Genomic DNA, 20,260 nt, shown 5'->3' on the forward strand with positions numbered 1-20,260 from the left:
TAGTAAAAACTATTTGTTAGAACTCAACATTCAAATTCACATAATATTTCATAATATTATTCACTTTTATAATTTACAATACACGATAACAGAACGTGTATGTTACATATACCTCCTCCTTTTGAGGATTTCGTCCCCGAAATGACATCAATTAAAATAAATGGGAATATTTCGCTCCTATCTCATTCTTATTCTCCCAAGTATAGTTTGCGCCTTGATGATGTTTGCATTTGACAAGCACCAATTCTACTTCTTTATTATGTAGATTAGTTGTTCTTTCATTCACAATCTCTTCAGGCTCTTCTACATATCTTAACTTATTATCCAATTTAACCTCGGATAATGGAACTGTCTCATCATAGATGCTCAAGAATTTGCGCAGATAGCTCACATGAAACACATCATGAATACCTGCCAAATCTTTCGGCAATTCCAAGCGGTATGCTTGTTTACCAATTTCTGGATGATTTTGAAAGGACCAACAAATGTAGGGCTTAGTTTTCCTTTCTTTCCAAATCGCATAAGACCTTTCCATGGGGATACCTTCAGCATCACGAAATCACCCACCTAGAATTCTATTGGTCGCCTCCTCTTTTCCGTAGAGGACTTTTGTCGATCCTGGGCCACTTTCATTCTTTCTCGTACAATTTAAATCTTGTCGGTGGTGTCTTGAATCATTTCAGGACCTTCAAGGATCTTCTGTCATACTTCACGCCAACATAATGGCGTACGGCATTTGCGACCATATAATGCTTCATATAGTGGCATTTTGATTGAAGCGTGGTAACTGTTATTATACGAAAATTTGACAAGAGGTAAGTATTTATCTGTAACATCCCGAAATTTAGGTGCATCTCTTAAACCCTTCTTCTTTCTAAGTTGTCTTGTTTAGCCCTTAGAAAGTGAACAAAGAAAATTGAGTACGCTGGGCGTACTAAGGAGTACGTTGTGCGTACTCAAGGGCGTGTTTTGGACGTGGACTCCACCCGGTACGCTGGGCGTACCTTGAGCTACGCTGGGTGTAGCGGGTCCAAACTCAAAAACCTAATTTAGATTTGAGCCCTATATAAGGAAGGCTATGGCGTTATCCTCAGCCACCATTTGAGAGAGTGAAACCCTAAAAGAGAGCCAACCTTCGTTCTAAGCTTGTGTGAGTGTTTTTGGACCTAAAAGTTCCTTTGGGTGTTAGTAAAGAAGAAGAGGAGATTCTTGGGAAGGCTAGAAGTTGGAGTGCAAGCTTGGATCCGAGTTCTACAGAGGGGAAAGCTTCACTTGGAGGTAAAAAGCTCAGAACTTTCCTTGTTGTTATTGTGGTGTGCTTCTTGGACCAAATTTAGGGTTTTTGGTCCCAAGGTGGAGACTTTATGAGCAAAAGGTCTCCGTATGCCTAGATCTTCTATATTTCAGAGTATTAGGAGTTGTGGGTTCATAAAAATCCAAACTTGGGTGTGGATCTTAAGTCATGCATGAGATCTAAGCTTTATGGGAAATTAAGTTGGAGGTTTTATCTTTGAAATAACTAGAAATGATATTGGGTTAATTTTAAAAAAAATTCTATTCTTGTATGTTTAATAAAAAAGATCGCATCGATGATCATCCGAACTTAGGTCAAATCCAATATTATTTTCGTCCATATAATTATATAGATACTACAAGGATACGAAGTTATGTCGACGACACCTATCCCGACGATGCATGTCGTCGCCATATTTTTGTAAACTTTGACCGATTTTCTTTGACTAGGATATATGTGCCGACGACAAGTCGTCACTACAAGTCTGGCGGGAATGACAAAATTGTTCGCGGTATTCTGAAAGTCTGTACCGACGACATGTCGTCGGGATAGATATCAAAAAATCTATTTTCCATTTATTTTTATTCCATGTGCTAGAAATACAGTACGACATAGTTTTATGTATGCTATACCTACGACGATTCGTCGGCATTACATATGGCGATCCGCGTGATTCGGCTATCCCGACGACAAGTCGTCGGCACAGGTTATTATTTTTTTTTATTTCAGCAAAAAACGAAACGTCATTGCTTATATATACCCTATACCGACGATACCGACGACATGTCGTCGGCATATGGGTTTACCCTTAAAAGAACACAATATTCGTTCATTTGCACACCACGACGCTCTTCATTCACCATCTCCGACGAAAATCATCTTCTAACTTCCATAACCGGCGATTAGCCCCAGGTAAGGTATTTTCTACTCATATTTCATTTTTTATTGTTGTGTGGTAATGATTTTTACCCCGAATTTGGGGGTTTTTTGGTGTTTAGAGTTGTTCACCGGTGCTGAAGCACCACCGTCTGTCTTCCACCGCCTCAAGCTTCCCCACCAACAAGAATTGTAATGCCCGTTTTTCTAGACTAGGCATTAATGATGATGTAATAGTCTATGTCAACCTTTATAACTTATTTTTGAAATAATAAAAATGTATTATTTGATTATTATGTATTTATTGCTTAATTATTATGATTTAATGAATTAATGATAAAAAAAGCGTCGAAAATAAACGTTAGATAAACCCGATATCTATGAAGAAAGTTGTAGTGGTTGAAACAAGGATTCCGGATATATAAAGAATACCGAAATCCGAGTTATAACGAAGAAATTATGACTTGTTGAAGTTTCGCGACAGAACCGACACGACGATGTATGGCGTAAAAAGTGAATTTACAATATAGTGCTTTTTTGCCTTAGCAATCTAAATGAAAGTCGTAGTATTCGTTAAATCGAGAGCGTGCATAAAAAGAATGTCCAAGTCTGACTTCCTATGAGAAAGTTATGAATTTTCTAAGATTTGACATAATAGTATGTAGACCGAAACTCGAATTTTAGATCGAGTGATTTTTAACCGAAACACCCTAAACAAGAATTGAAGATCTTGTCAATTATAGTTTAATGGTAAAAATATAGATGAAAACAAACATCGGATGAAGAAGTTATGAATTTTTAACGGACTTTTGCTGTCCCAGCCTGTTAAAAATATAACTTTAAAAATAAATTCAAAATTAGCTGACGGAGTCTAAACGAAAGTTGTAGAGCACGGTCATACCTACGTGTGGATATAAAGAATGTCAAAAATGGAGTTCGTATGTGAAAGTTAAAAATTTTGGAAGTTTATGGCACAAACTTCATGGTTGGTCCGGGGGAGTACGCCCAACGTACAGAAGGAGTACGCCCAGCGTACTCATGTAAGTGTTCCGAAGTCGGGCACCCTCCCTACTCCTTCACATGAGAGCCACCTGTCATAGCCTTGACGCGTCCGAGTTGATCCACTTCGTACACCCAACATACAAAGTTACGCCCAACGAAGAAGTGTGCGAAGCAGTACGCCCCGCATACCTAAGCTGTACCCCCGGCGTACTAAGGTGGTTCGGTATCCTATAAATAGGATCCGAAGCCAGCCATATTACGTTACAAAATTTTGCTTTTTTTACCCTCTACTTTCCCTTTTGTTGCAAAAAGTACCCCTAATCCTAATATATCATCCTAGCATCATAAGTAAGCCCCGGAGAGCCCAATGATCCCGAGAAAAGAGATTTTCGAGACGAAACTCTGCCCATGTGAAGCCCGGTTTTTGAGAAAACATCCCGGTTTCATCGAAGAATATTGTTTTAAGAAACAAAGTGCTGCCCGATTATCATTAAATCAAGTGAGTGTGAAATTACTTTCATCTTACACATAGATATGAAGTATTTTCTATAAAATACGTGCTATGTGTATAATTATTGTTTGTTTATTTGTGATGGGTGTTGAATAAATGTTTTATACAGGTTTTAAAATGATTTAAACTGTATATGTATTTTTATCTACAAATATGTTGGGTATAACATGGGTAGATGAAATAGTTGTTGTGTGTTAAACTGAGGAGAGGCCTCGATGTTGTTGTTGTTGTTGTTCTAGTTATCTAGCGGAGTATAGCTGACGACCACAAACCTTTCTAGACAGTCCAGTGGAATGCTAGTAGGCTTGTAACCTGTAGGTGTTGGTGAACTATATGTTCACTCGTGTACTCCATCCCCCTAATGGTTCCCTTACGGACATAAATGGTCGAGGAATCCCCTTAGCAGTAAAGTCCATCCCAATGATGATCCTTAGGCTAGGTCCCTTATGATAGGTGTTTAGGGATGTAAAGTGAGGATAACGGGAACATGTAATCAGGGTTATTGTTGGTTGATGAAATTAATAAATTTATTGTTGGTCGATGAAATTAATAAATTTATTATTATTTGTGGGTTGAAAACCCTATTTGCTCACCAGGATCCCAAGCCTGAACCACTCAACTTTTTAAATTATAGGTACTGGACCCAGAGCATAGTTTGGATGATGAAGAGGGATTTTTGGATTCTAGGCCAGTAGTTGTAAATAACTGTTGTAAGGCTTATGATGTACTGTTTATGCTTTTGGTCTGTATCGGAACATGACATCCTGAGGTTTTGATATATAATGAAAATACATATTTCTTTAAGAAATGTTTTGATAAATTTTTATCATGTTTTGTTTTGGTGAGAAATTCCGCAACATCTTTTAAAAGATTACTCTGATTTTATTTTAAAAACATAAATTAAATCGGTCTTTTCTAGCCGAGAAATTTGGGGATGTCACATGTTATACATTATATGCTAGTTATTGATAGGCTTAGACTGGTAGATCTTAAGGAATACCTATGATTTATGTCTGCGTGATTATCTGTCTGTTGCTTACGTTTTTAACTGTTATATATCGATATATTGTGTTGGGTTAAGGTTGTACTACTTTGTGCTGTTGCCAACAAACCCAGGAGCATTCCAGATATGAGCTGACGGCTAGTTGGCATGCCAGACTGATGGGTTATTAATGTGTTGTGTCAAATGTTTTGTACTAGAATAGTCTCATTTATAACGGGTTGGGCCTATCCATCCATGTATTTATGTTGCTAGGGTTAGACTACTTAATGTTCATACACATATCGTTCTATGGTTATCGATTGTATTTGCCCTACTTGAAATTTACAGAAAATATCACGTTGAACTATTCTAAAGCTATTCATAGTATGCATTCAACACTATTTGATCTTCATTTTTCGTGTTATTTTTTTCACATCATTTATAGAATCTATCAATCTAAGTTTTTATTGTTTCAATAATTGGTATCAGAGCAAGAGATTATGTATCTCATACGCTAATCTTCTGTCGAGGTTTTAAACTAGGGTTTATTGTTTCTCTTAGATCCATTTTTGGTGTCTTAACTGCTTCAATCAGTTGCAGGCTCCATATCTAGATCCTTTGTTTTTCCCTAGATCTTGATTCATGTTATTACACATCTGATTCTATATTCGCTTCTGTGAACACTTGAGAAGATGAATCATGAAGATCCTCATAATCTCTCTTTCAGTCTCTTAAGTAGTATCAGATCTACTACCAGAATCCCAATTCTTTTTCTACAGGATTATGAAGTATGGGCACTGCATTCGAAGACTATGTGCTCAACATTGAAGATCATGGCACCACAATATGGGAAGCCATGACACAATAGGCACTCTATAACACGACTACAAGGAAGGTTGTCAAGACTCAAGTCGACTACAACACAATTCTTGTTGAACATAAAGGTACTCCTCAAGATGAAAAAGATAAGTTGTTAAGTGACATCAAGGCGATGAGAATAATAAGGTTTTCTCTTCCACCAAACACTTTTCGTCTGGTGAGTGCATGTGAGACAACAAAGGAGATCTGGGACATGTTAAAATAGCTTTATTCAAGCGATGCAAAGTTGGAACACTCCGTGCAAAGGTTGCTTCTTTTAGAATTTGGAGCCTTTGTTCAAAAGTCTGATGAAAAACTGGATCAAACATTCAATCAGTTTAGTCATCTAGTAAGCAGGATGCTTAAACACAATCTCAGGTGTGAAAAGATAGAGCAAAAAGTTACGTTCATGAATGGTTTAAGGTCTAGATGGAAAGCGGTTGTGTCTACAGTGAAAGCTCATGAACAGTTCAAGAGCTACTCTCTGGCAAAGCTTGTGGGAATCCTAAGATCCCATGAAAATGAAGTGATGAAGGACGTAAAGCTTGTCTCTAGCATGTGATCATTGGCCTTGGTTGCGAAGGGCAAAAGGGTAACTGAAGAAGATTACGAATCCGACTTTTCGGATAGTGAATTTTCCAAAAAGGAATACGCTCTAATGGTATCTAATCCCATAAAGTTTATCAAAAAGAATTTTGGTCGATTCAAGAATAGGAACAGGCAAGGAAACTTCAGTTCAGAAAAGTTAAGCGAAGAGAGCTTCAAGAAATCTCAAAAGGAAGAAGATAAGCAAGAAAAGAAGTTGTTAGGGGATTCAGGCTATGACTGCTACTACTGTCATGTCAAGAATCATTTTTCCAAAGAGTGTATGTTGAGAAGGATGAGTGAAAAGAAGGAATCAGAGAAGGATGAAGCTTACTATCTTCAAAAGATAGAGGAGCTTAGGAAGAAGACTGTTACGAATGAAAAGCTTGCCTTGATTGTGCAGGAAGGTAGTGACGCAGGTGGACGTGTCGAACTATGGTCCACAGATTCAGAAGATGAGGAGGTTCGGAAACCAACACACGGTAGGTGTTTTGTGGCAATGTCGGAAGTGCAAGAGTATAAAGGAAGATGTCTAACGGTTCAGAAAGTGGTTTCAGAGCAGAGGGGCTATGCGACTAATGGCGGCTAGGCCTCTGAAAATTGCTTTGTTCCGAATCCTATTTCTAAACAGGTGAAAGAATGTGAGAAGGTCATCAATAAGGTACACTTTATGCTCCAATCTCTTAATATTCTTGTTACACGTTACGAATCTGAATTAGATGATTTAAGTTACACTTTCTCTAATTTTAGCAACAGTTTAAAGAGAACACGTCTAAGTAATTCTAACCTAAGTGATCAAATTAGTAGGGTAAAAAATAAAAGTGAAGAGGGAAGGATGCGGATAGAGAAGTTGGAATTAGAGCTTAATAGGTTAAAGGATGATGTCATTTATCTTAAGAGAGACAATTTAGCACTTTTAAAACAAAGGAATATTTTCTGTTTCATTGTGAAGCGTTTATATTTCAATATTACTCAACTGCATCTTGATTGTGAAATAGGTAAAAATATACACAAAATTATTTTACCATTTCTTGAATTTAAAGAGGATGAAATTGATGCAAAGTGTTATAAGTGTGAATCTATTGTTTCCTCTGATGATGTTTACGATTCGAGCAAAGTTTGTCTTGACAAAAAAGAAGCATACATTCAGTCCAAAGAACATAAGAATATGTTAAAAAAATGTTGGATGATGAATATAAATAACAAATTAAATCTAATACTGTGCAAAATTTTGACTCGTTTTGCATGAAATTAAGTTCAGAAAATACTTTTGATACTGAAAACGTTTGTAAATTTGATGAAAGCAACATGAATGAAATATTTGCAGAGGATGAGATAGATTGTTCATCATTTGTACAAAATGAGGCTGAACAAAAGAAAAAGTTGATTTCTAAAAATTCAATTGAATATGTTTGTGTTGTTTAAAATCAGGGTTCAGAAGTTTTAAAAGAAAAAGCCATAGTTTTTCCGAAATTAAAAACTGTTCCAAATCAAGTTTTCATAAAAACCGGACTGAAAAAAAAAACGACACTTCAGAACTAACGTCCATAGTAGGTAATGATAATTGAGAAGGGTGCGACGAATTCTTTTGGTCAGGTCCTATTGAAAATCCAGATGAAACCAAAGGTATTTCCGAAATGACCTCATGGAAAACAGAAGTGAGATATGTTGCAGAAACATTGAATTGTGTTAACGCTTATTTCAATAAAGTTGGTCCGAGTGGCACTAAAAAAGTCCTGAGTGAAACGTCTTCTAAACAAACCTGTAAGCCAATCCAAATAGAGAAAACGAGCTCTAATTTTCATTTGTTTGTTGAAGAAATTGTTTCTAAGAAAAGGCAGATGAATGCATGATATAGAAAAAAACTTACAAGGAAGAATGCGTTTTTGGAAAAATAAGAATTCCAATCAAAATTTTGTTAATTCAGAAAGATCTTTGTTTCAAAATACGAAATCTTCTTCTATTCCAAAACTACAGTCAAAATCCTTTTCAAAATCTCCTATTTCAAAATCAAAGGTTTCCAAACCTCAAGTTTCAAAACCTATTGAAAAACCTAAATCTAATTGTCCTCCCAAAACACATTTTTCAAAATATGTTCACATCAAATCAAAATATGTTAAGGGCAAAGGTAAAACTGTTTCGGAACTTGAGATAAGTCTCGAGGAATACGAAGCAAGTTTAAAAAGAGAGGCAAAGGAGCTTTTGAAAAAGGTGGCTAAGCAACACAAACAATCTAAACAAAGAAAGGCACATTTTGTTGAAATTAATCTTGGTGAAAATAAAATGAAGGTTTTTAAAATATTTAATAGAGAGAATAGTATTTTGTTAAAAAGATCTTTTTGGGTTGATAAGAATAATATTTTTCCTATTCTAAGAAATCCTCACAAGGACCCAAGAAGGTTTGGGTTCCAAAATCTCTTTGAATTTTGTAGGTAATGCATGATGAACAACACGACTCTGAATGGTACATCGGTAGTGGTTATTCGCGTCACATGACTTTGAAGGAGGGAAGAACTGAGGGAATTCCGATTGCTGACAAATGGTGACAGAGTTAAGTTTGGAAACAATGCCACATGAGAAATGAAAGGATATGGCATGATTATGAATAACGAATTCTCTATTCGGAAGGTAACTTATCTGGAAGGCCTGCAACATAATCTAACAAGCGTTTGTCAATTGGTTGTACGTACTGGGTTGAAAGTGTCATTTGACGATGAGGGATCTGAGATTTTAGAAAGGAAAACAAAAGCAATGCTTCTGAAATCCAAAAAAAGGAGAGATGCTTCCTTTGAACATAAAACCAATCACCAGGAAGCCTTCCATTTGCCTTCTTATGAAAGCATCTTCGGATGAAAGTTGGCTATGACACTGAAGGCTCTCGCATCTGAATTTCAAAGACTTCATCAAACTTGGACTTGGAGATCTTGTTTTAGGACTCCCTCTTCTGAAGTTTGAGAATGAACATTTGTGTGCATCATGTAAGCTAGGGTAGTAGAGTAGGAAGAGTCACTCAACTATTATCAACACCAAAATCATTGAGCTACTAGAACTATTACATATCGATTTTTGTGGTCCATCTGTCATTGAAAGGATTGGTGGTAATAAGTATATTCTGGTAATTGTTGATGATTTTTCAATATTTATCTGGGTTTTCTTTCTTAGACAGAAATCAGACGTCACTTCGAAGCTGAAGGATTTCATCAAGCAGATAGAGCTTCAATTGCGAAATCTCATCCAGAAAGTTCGCAACAATAACAGTTCTGAATTCAAAAGCTAAGAGTTTGAAGAATTATTAACTGAAAAAGGAGTTTCACACAACTTCTCTACTCCTTACACTCCTCAACAGAATGTTGTTGTTGAAAGAAGAACTCACGCTCTTTGCGAAGCTGCAAGGACTATGTTATCCTTTTAGAATCTTCCACTTTACTTCTGGGCTGATGCTATCAGAATTTCTTGTTTCACTCAGAACCACTCTCTGATCAGTAAAATATTCTTGATCACACCTTATGAGATTCTTAATAAACAAAAACCTAACGTTAGGTTCTTTCATGCCATTAGGTCCAGGTGTTTCATATTCAATTCCAAAGAGCAACGAAACAAATTCGATATGAAAGATGACGAAGGAATCTTTTTGGGATACTCTCTTACTTCAAAGGCATATAGGGTTCTGAACAAAAAGTCGAAAAAGATTAAGGAAACATATTATGTCACATTTGACAATAATTATCTAAAGAATTATCAGAAAGCTGATTGTCCATCTGAGGACATTTTTCCTTCAACAAATCCAATGCCATTCATATTTCAAATATTTAGGAGGAAGTCATGAATTTGTTTGATGAGCCCGGAAAAGCTATTTCTTCAGAATCAAATGCAAGAGATAATAAGGAGGATGAACTGAAGAAAATCATTGATGATGTTGCCAAAGATCTTAGAAAAGAGCCACCCATTTCAAAGGATTATGGAATTCCACCTCATCTATACACTATAAATGCTTGAGTTCAAAGGGAGGCTTTCATTGCAACCTCCGCAATCGATACACCATTTCAGGGGGAGAATCCAATTTCGAATGTAGAATCACATGAAAACTTCCATGGGAAGAATGAGAATGAAAATAATGACTCCGACTGTAACATCCCGCTTATTGAATAAATAAGTAGATAAAGATTAATAGTCCTAAAGTAAATAATATTTAACGGGGATATGGTGTCGGGGAGCCAATTGATATAATTTGGATTTCAGGGGTGAAAAGAGTAAGTTCTGGATTTAATTCGAAAATGGTTTCAGAAGTCAGGGTGTGTTTGGTAATTAATGGACTTAATTTGAAAGGATTTGAAGGCTCCAGGGGCTAAAGGGTAAAAATGTTGGACTAAAGTTGAAAAGGTTTGGGACGGAGGGGTTAATCATGACAAAAGTGGTTTGGAGTTTGAGAGAACATGGGACTTGAACCCGATGACCATTCCCTCCCGTCATTTTGGAGACAAGCCCTAATTCCAACGATTCCATTGCAGCCGCCACCACTGGGAGTCCTCCTTCTGTCGCCCACGTCTTTAATTACTGGCGAAGCTGTGTGTGGCAAGACCGAAGCCAACCGCCGGTGAAGCTATCACCAATGACGAAGAGCAGCACACGAAGACAACAGTGGGCCGCCACTACCCTCCACCGGTGATGACGCAACCGCTAATCTTCGTTGTAACTACCCCGTCGCTTCCCGTCTTCATGTTGTTCCTCCGTCGGAAGCACCTAGTAACCTCCTTGACTCCTCCTTGGGTGCGCGACGTGGTCGTTTCCTCTGCTGTCGGTTTCGTCAGCCTTTCCCTTGATCTCAGTAGCATCAAGCACGAAGTGGGTGGCTGAAATCGGCCATTTCAGGTTGTATTATATGGCTGGAGTTCGTGAGGGTTTTGACCTGAGGTTTAGCACACTAGCATGGCAACCAACCATGGTGGCTGTCGTTTCTGCCGTGTCCCACCGTCACCAGCCACCGTGGGAGGTGGTTGTGGGTGTGTTTACGGGTTGGTGTTTGAGTGAAATTGTTTTTTTCGGAAATTATGAGGTTTAATGGGTGTTTGTATGGCCGAAAACCCCCACCACCACCAAGAGCCGCCACCGATCACCGCCGCCCGAGGTGGCGGTGGGTGGTGCCCGATCTAGTGGAACCCTAATGGGCCTAAACACTTAATCTTGGATAGGGATGCTTCAGGATTGGGCTAGAAACCCTAATTAGGGTTTAGAAAACCCTAATTTTGCGTTTGGCAGTTTAGATTTTACCGGGACCCACGATTGGATTGTTAAATTGATATTGTGAATTATTTCTGACTTCATTGTGTGAATGGCCTAGTGGGTTAAGTCCTTAATGGGTTAAGTGAGAAACACTTAACCATAATTGTCATTTTATGTGAAAACCCTAATTTTGCTCGGTCCTTGTGTTAGGCCTTTAATTGGGCTTTGGTGACTGGGCTACTGATGTGCCATCCAAGAACAATCATGTGGACTAGAATATTTAAAACGGCTTCAGGGTTAGGCCCATATGAGGTTTGGGCCCAATTTGGAAAATTGGGCCATAGTTGGGCCATTAGTGGACTCTTATGGACCCATTTGGTATTGGGCCTTGGTGGGCCCATTGGGCTTGGGTTATTTCTGGACTGGATTGGTGGACCATATTTGGACCTAATGTGTGAAGGTTTGGTCTTAAATTCTAATGGGGTTAATTGTGGGTTTGGGTTAGTGTTAGAAGATGGAGTACAACAACAGCATTTATAGGATCTGTCCGCCATCCGAGGCGAGTCTTCTCACTATACGTACCCATGTGGTAATTTATGTATGACCAAAGGGTCTTATTCGTGTTATTGGCTGGAGGGTCTTAATTACATTATTGACTGGAGGGTCTTAGTACATTGTAGACCGGAGGGTCTTAGTACATTATCGATCGGAGGGTCTTATTTGTTTATAATGTGTTATGTGTTATCGTGCATACTGTCTTTGTGACTTATGCTATTATAGTGATCTATGTATATGTTGATCTTATGTACTTACTTGAGTTGTGCATTTGTCTGTGTGATATATGTATGCTATATTATGTGATACTGAGGCGGGACCGGAGGGTCCAACGAGCGGTGAGACCAGAGGGTCCTCACTAAGACCAGACTAGAGGGTCCAACGAGCTGTGAGAACGGAGTGTCCTCATTAAGACCGGACCAGAGGGCCCAACGAGCTATGGGACTAGAGGGTCCCACTGAGACACATATACCGGAGGGTCTTACCAAGTTATAGCCTCGAGTGGCTAATGTGTTGTATGTGGTATTTTAGGGAACTCACTAAGCTTCATGCTTACTGTGTTTTGCGTTATGTGTTTCAGGTACTTCTCAGGATCATGGAAAGGCGCCGGCTTGATTGTACACACGAGATGGAGTTATGTTCGAGGATCCTGGATTTTATTTAAATAATTATGAACATGTGTTTTTGATAATTGATATATTAAGATTTTGTGATATGTGTTGATTATATTTATGTGATTTTAAAAATGAAAAAATTGTATGAAAAGTTACGGTGTTACAAGTTGGTATCAGAGCCTTGGTTTGAGGGATTCAGATGTGCTCTCGGGTATCTCTGAACTCAAACTGAGGATTTTAGAAAATTTTCAAAAAAAAAATGATTTTTATAAAGGAGTAAGATTTTTAAAGAGAAAACGAGATGAAGCATTGAATATGACGATGTTCAGGAGGTAGATGGCTGACATCACATGGAGTTATTCAGCAGCAGATGGCAGAGAAGTGTGAGAACCTGAGGAGTAATTCTATTTTGAGGAGTATGTTGTTTAGAGGAGAGTATTCGCTTGAGATCGAGCATGTGTAACACGAAGGATGATCGATGAGGTTGAGTAGCCACTTAAAAAAATATGAGAGGATCCTTGTGGAAAGTATGGGTAGATGTGGCAGGTAGTATGGGCCCGCACTATTGAAAGAAGAGAACCTATACTTGAAGCAGGGAGAATCCTAGAGGTTCTGAGTAGCAGGATGAGGAGAAATAACATGGTTCGGGTACCATGATTCGTAGCAGAGTGTGTTTTCGCCTTTATCAGTTATCCGATTGTGATTGTTCAGTATGGGAGTAGATATGGGAGATTGTGGGGCCAGAGGGCCATGTCAGTTGAGTTTAAATGGAGTATGCCCTGGGTGGGAAAATCTGAGTTAGATCTCAAGGGTTTTGACTGGTGAGATGCCAGTTAGAATCTCAAGACTCAAATAAGGGGAGGAGATGATGCAAAGTGGAGAATTGCAGTCTAAGTTGAGTGGTTAGGCGATGGCCTGTGATGTCAAAGTTCTATGTTGAGGATTATATTGTTCCTGTTTCCCATTTTGAGAGGATGGGTGAGTGAGTTTATGATGTCAGAGATTGGAAGAAGACCCTGTGGGGCACCAGGTAGTTGCGATATTGGTACTAAGAGTATTTTTTTGTATGAGAGCATTGGATTGCATTCCTATGTCAGGAAGGAGTCATAAGTGGGGATTGTGACCAACAAAGGCTCGGGTATGCCTTGTTTGAGTTTGTTAAGTAGTATATCAACAACTATTACGGGAAAACGAGGGGAGTGTATTGAGATGACGACTTTCGTGGTTATGCAGCGGATTGACTGTGAGTGTCACACTCCAAAACCGGAACGACGGAAACGTTCGGGGGCGGAGGAAGTCATGTTTAGTATCACAAGACATGCATCATAGTAATCAAAGTAATAAATGACCATTTAATGAGAAGGAAATTGTTTACAGAGTATGTGTTCACAAAACATAGAATACATATGTAAGTAACAAAACAAGACTTGAAGCTATTATGCTCCATCTTCTGAATTTCATACGTGTATACCTGTCTACTAGTTTCCTGAGAATAAAAGTTATTTTGAAAGAGAGGATCAGCATTTAAGTTGGTGAGTTCATAAGATTTTAGTGATGTAAGTAAGTTGTAGGAAAGGTGTAGTAAGGTGTATGTTCTGTTTAGAAAAGTGCGCCTGTTCCTCCAGAAAATCCTATATTTCCTGCTTTGATGAAGGATAAGTAAAATGACTCTACAATCCTTTGTATGAGTACTAAGTGAGTACAAATTATATAAAACCCTGAGTAAACAAACAATTGGTTGTGTGAATCTGCCCTAAACCCACAACCAATCAAGGAACAGGGAATGAGGCGGAAGACACACCTCCCATTGTTTGTTAGATCATCGTTGTATATAACCTTGGCATATTCACTTGGTACTCACAGAGTTAATTGCAATAGTTCCTTTATATTTGATGAAAACATTCTTTAAGAAAACCCTTATCTCTTTTATTAAAAATGGTAACCAGGAGGGTTCTATCTATATCCACTTGGTCTATACTAGCTATATAGATAATCTAATATCGAATAGATAGTTAGTTATGTAAATCTACCCTAAGCCCACAACCAAACAAGGAACATGAAGTAAGGTAGAAAGCACACCTCCAACTACCTATCGGTTATTAATTATATATAACCCTGATGTATAAACCAAGGTATTATAGAGTTAACCACTTAAGGTCCTTTAAGTTATACTGCACTACTAGAAAAACAGCCTTTTACGACGCTCATTACGCGTCGTAAAGGGCTCAGACGACGCGCAAATGCGCGTCAAGGAAGGCCCTGTCATAAAGAGAGACGATGCACTTTTGCGCGTCGTCTATAGACGACGCGCATTTACGACGCGCAATTACGACACACGTTTACGACATGCAATGCGTATTAAGAAAGGCCCTGTCATAAAGGAAGATGACACACATTTGTGTATCGTAACCTTACGACGCGCGTGTTAATGACACGCAATGCGTATCAAGAAAGCCCCTGTCAAGAAAGGCCATGTCATAAATGCAGATGACACACATTTTTGTGTATCATAATTTTAACTGTTTAAAAAAATTATTTATAGATTTACTAATTTTCAAATTAAATCTCCATTTCATGTCTCATAATAGAAAATAAAATACCATATACAAAAAATATAATACATTGCACAAAAGTTAATGTCATAAATATAATCATTCCAATAGTAGACAAATAGATATCAAAGGGATCAAAAATATGTTTCTCTTCTAATAGAACTTATACACAAGAAAGTACTGAATTTGCTAATGAACTTATACACAAGAAGAAGGTGTTTGACTTCAGAAAATGTCTCAGCAACTGAATTGGCCCCGGAAGCTTGTGGTTTGACTGCAACTGAGATAAGGATACCATGTTTACTCTTCTTAAGCTTACTAAACAAACTTGACAATAAGATAATATAAAATTGCATTATTATTAAGATTAAGCCACAAATGCACTCAAGCTATACAATAAGACAATTGGGTAGATTTTTCAAAGTACAATGTTCTAATAAGAAAAAATGAAATTACGATGCCATAAACTTGTAATAAATAAATAAATCAATGAAAGTGCATTGTTACTTTATGAATCTAACCCCAAAAAAAGCTATAGAACTGAGGAGGCGAAGATTACCACAACTTTATTTTGCAGCGTGAATGTCCCCGTTATGATGGATACCTGTTGATGACAAGAAACCAAATTATCAAGATAAAAATAATGATAACATTTCTTGAATTTTACATAAATATGTGCAAATATTATCTTATATTAAGTAATAAACTAATAGTAGCATGCAATTAATGAAGTAGACAGATTTAGTCCCAGAAAAACTTACATATAAAACATTCTGTATAATGGATGCACAATTTAAAGTCAACGAGAGAGCAAATCCAGTCAACATGGCTATGAATGGATAACTCGTGAGTAGTGGTATAGACACAACCTACATAAAACATATTCAAGACCTCACTTATCAAACAAACATCCAATTTTTCAAGATTCGTATATAAAACTTTTTTACTCTCATGCAAAATCAATAATTACATCAAAAATGAATAATTATATTAAAAAAAATAGTAAAAGAAAAAATAAATTAAAGAAAAATTGCTTACTCCTGCAATACGAGCTACTACTATGGGGCCAAATACCCTTTCCATAATTGGAAAGAATGTGAACTGGAAGTGTAAATCTTATTCATACCTGTTTATAACCAGGGTGCACCTATGAAACATCATTATGTAGCTCCTCGCTTCTAATTTCCTGCAAGTGTAAATCAAAATAATAAGCTAAATAGTAAATATGCATCAAGCCAAGGGCAAAAGGTGGAATTTTTAATACCTAACTTATGAGCTTTGGTATGTCTATTGTTGAAAATGTGATCTCATGCATAGGCCTGCACTATCCCAGTTTAAAAGGTACATTTAGTTAGACGATTGTGTACAAAAGCTAATAACTGTCCTGATGTGTAGTGGCTTGGGATTAAAGGACTTACAACAAATCTTGTAAGAGCATAAATGAAAAGTGCAGTGTTGTAAACTGTAATAGAAAGAAATAAAACTAAAATGTTTTCACGATAAGCAAATACATAAAAGTACGTTGTTATTTCTTGTAAACTGTGATATACCTGGAAAGTGAATATTATCTTCTGTCACATTCTCCAACATGATGAACTCAGGGACATTAATAAATGGAGGATCATTTCTTGGGTTGACAATGACTGGAATATCCAAATCATGCTTCCCATGCTTGTTCATGGTGGTAACCCTAACAGTATCTTCACCATTGAAGTTCCCCTCCCTGATTTATAAATATCATATAATATTAAGAGGTTAAAACTCAAAAGTAAAGGGAAATTAGTTAAAATTTGGTAGAATTTTGAGTACCCGATGTATCTAGGGTTTGCTCACATAGTTGAACCACCTCTTTATGCTTCCTCAGCTGTGTATTAAGTAGGGGCAAATCAGTCAATTTCAATTATTAAACTAACAAAGATTATGAAAATCACATTCACATACCATGAGAAGAGCCTCTCTCCTTTCATATTAAGTAGTTTCTCTGAATAGGAGCTTATTGACCTTCATGAAATTGGGATCTAACGCAGCAGCCATTCTACAGTCGTTTAGACATTTTCCCTCATTCTTCCAAGAGCCATGTGTATAGTTGCATGATTGCTATAACAGAAAATAAGAGGCTGTATACAAATGCCAGGTGTCTCTGTATGTTGTATTGAACTAATACCCTTTGAATAGCATACTTCAGCTTCTGATAAATCTCCACTCTTATAAACCTTGTTTCCCCTGCACAAATCAATTTATTTCAGAAATCAAAAGCATATTAGGCTTATACAAATGTAAAATATCAAAAAAAAAGGGGGGGGGATAAAACAACACCTTTTTCGCCAAATGTCACATGTTTCTTGAGTTGTAGCCATTGTGTGCTCCCTGTTACCAGGTTTATGAGAATGGGACACATTAACACGGCCAATTCTCAGCTTATACTTCTTCTGACGTGGCCGTTGTCTCGCTGCCATGTCAGCACTAGCAAAAGATGTAACAAAAGGTGAATATATAGATTTTCATGTAAAAAAAAAACTTACAAGAACATCTTGCGGATCACGAGTAAGAGCATGACCATTGATCATGTTAATAGGAAGCATGTTCCCATCTCGATCTATTGTGTTCACTAGAGTCTCATCTCCATGCAGCCATATTTAAGCAACATCAAGTCCAACCTTCACCAAACCACCATATAAATAAACATATATATATATATATATATATATATATATATATATATATATATATATATATATATATGTAAATACTAGTAAATAGTGAAACAAAAGTTTACTAAAGTCAACTTTAGGCAACTTAATTGTTTCGGAGATCCAAAATGTAAGATTCAACACCCTGATTTTTCAATTCACGAATAGCGTGTTTCATATCTGTAGCAGCAGTCTGTTTACAAAATCTTGTTGTTAGATGGATTTAAGATATGAAGTTATAAAGTAAGACTAAGATTTAGAGAATTAATAAGCACCTGGGAGAAGGCTAATAGCTTTACATATCCGGTTTTGGATACATGACCATTTGGTGTTCAATGAGGAATGATGACACTTAATATAGGAGAAAGTCTGATGAATTCCCGGGGTAGTTTCACCTCTCTAAAACTAGAGTCAATGGCCAAATTTTTTCCCTGTAGATCAGAAATGTGAACATGCACAAATTTCTATAAAATCCTTTGGAAAGGAATCAACCATTCCATTCCTTCCTACGAAACTTACATTGTGCACTTTGACTGTAACACTTGTCCCAACATGACCACTGAGCTTTTGTGCAGCAGCTTCACCACTAATCCCTTTAACTCTCTCTCCATTTATTTCAATCAACTCATCCCCTACATGTATTCCAGCTCTAGCAGCTGGGCTACCCTCAACACAGGACAATACAACCTGAAACAAAAAATTTTAAATTTTTAAAAATAAAAAATAAATAAGAATCCATAACTGAGGTCTCAGGTTCAAGTCTCGGCATCACCAACCAGATGACCGGTTTCTGGTTCAGTATTCACAAATACTCCAACTCCTTGCACATTTCCATCACTTCCAATTCTAAAACTTTGTTATTCCTGTACAAATCATTGCCGAAAAGAAAATAGAGTAAGTTTCCCCTTTTGGAATCTACGAGTAAGAATAAGTTACAAAAATGGTCCCCGTTGTTTATGAATTTTAGTCCAAAACTGAAAACTCTTTCAGAAACCACAGGGACAATTTTTGTAAAAGTAATGGGAAAAGTTGCACCTGTGGACTGATAATGCGAGCGAAGCGAACTCCAAGAGTAGAAAGCATTCCTTTAATTTTCCTGTATGCGGCATTAGCTGTTCTAAGTGGAAGCATTTCCACCATTGTTTGTTGGAATTTCGAGTCCCAGTCTATAGAAAACACATAAACTTACGTTAAACTTATTGACATAAATGACATAAAACAACAGAAATGAATCGTACCTTGATGATTAAAAGTTGGATCAACAAAAGTCTCTCTGATCAAACCCCAAGTCTCTACAAGAGTTCGCTGCACAGCATTCACCTGTTACGAAATCAAAGTTTACCAAACCCATATAAGCAATAGATCGAACAGCTTATCTGCACAACCCAAACAAACTACTAAAAAAGATGATCGAACTAAACACCTACCTCATGAGTATGAGAAGCTAGGAATGCTATTGTCAAGGACTCAGCAAGAGCTGGCGAATCTAAACAAATAGAGACTGCAACAGCGATCCCGATCAAACCTTTAGCAATTGAATCAATCAATTTCTTATTGGATTCAACTGATTCGTTTGAATATGCCTTGGGTAATGCTTGAGGTGGTGTTGGTACTTTACACTTGCTTTGGTAACCATTGAAATTGGAAGAAGATAATCGGTACTTATAGGGAAAAGTTGAAGAGGTTGGTGTTTGAGGGGTTTTGGTGTAAATTGATGAAAGGGGTGAAGAATTACTAAGATCGAGATTAGGCCGGCGTAGAGAATCCATGGTAGATACTCTAACTGGGGGATTTAGGGGGTTTGTAGATCGTAATCAAGATGAAGGGATTTATGGGGAATGAATGAACAAGTGTAATGGTTGGATTTAGGGGGATTTATCGTAATCCCTAAAAATCGGACCCAAAAATCTCTATATCGGGTTTAAAAATACACAAACCACGCTTTTTCCTGGTTCAGAAAACCAGAAGGGTGATTAGGGTTTTCCAGAAGAGAGAGAGAGAGAGAGAGAGAGAGAGAGAGAGAGAGAGAGAGAGAGAGAGAGAATGCAGAGGTAGAGAGAATGCAGAGCTAGAGACTTGACCCAACATTTATTATACCTGGTAAAGAAGAAATAAGGAGGTTTGCTAAACCCTGTCGCAACCATTAATCTCTATATCCTCACACAGTCACACAGGGAGCAATGATCGATCTCAGAATTCTCACAGGTCTCGTCAATCTGGCCCCTCAGCCAAGAAGAAATCCGATACTGATAAGAAGAAACGAGGCCTCACAGCGAAACCCTAAGGTTTTTCGAATGTTTCTTGATTTTCCATAACAAGATAAGAACAAGCGTGGTGTGGACTTACAAGTAAGGCTTTAGAGGGGTGAATAGGAGGCTGAGATCATAGAAGCAAAGAATAAAGAAAGGGCAGAGATAGTTAGAGACAGCGAGGGAGGGTCGCATACGACAACGACAAACTTCATCATCTTCTTCCACTGCCTGGCGGTGTGTGATTCGCGGCGACGACGTGATTAGGGCAA

At 37.5% G+C, this 20,260-nt stretch overlaps 1 pseudogene; it reads right to left on the bottom strand.

The window, feature by feature from the left end:
* Positions 1–17,506: 17,506 nt before the first annotated feature.
* On the bottom strand, positions 17,507–19,549 carry LOC111911521 (carboxyl-terminal-processing peptidase 3, chloroplastic-like; annotated as a pseudogene).
* Positions 19,550–20,260: the final 711 nt, after the last annotated feature.

This window comes from Lactuca sativa, chromosome 3 (genome assembly GCF_002870075.4).
Source record: "Lactuca sativa cultivar Salinas chromosome 3, Lsat_Salinas_v11, whole genome shotgun sequence".
Taxonomy (NCBI): domain Eukaryota; kingdom Viridiplantae; phylum Streptophyta; class Magnoliopsida; order Asterales; family Asteraceae; genus Lactuca; species Lactuca sativa.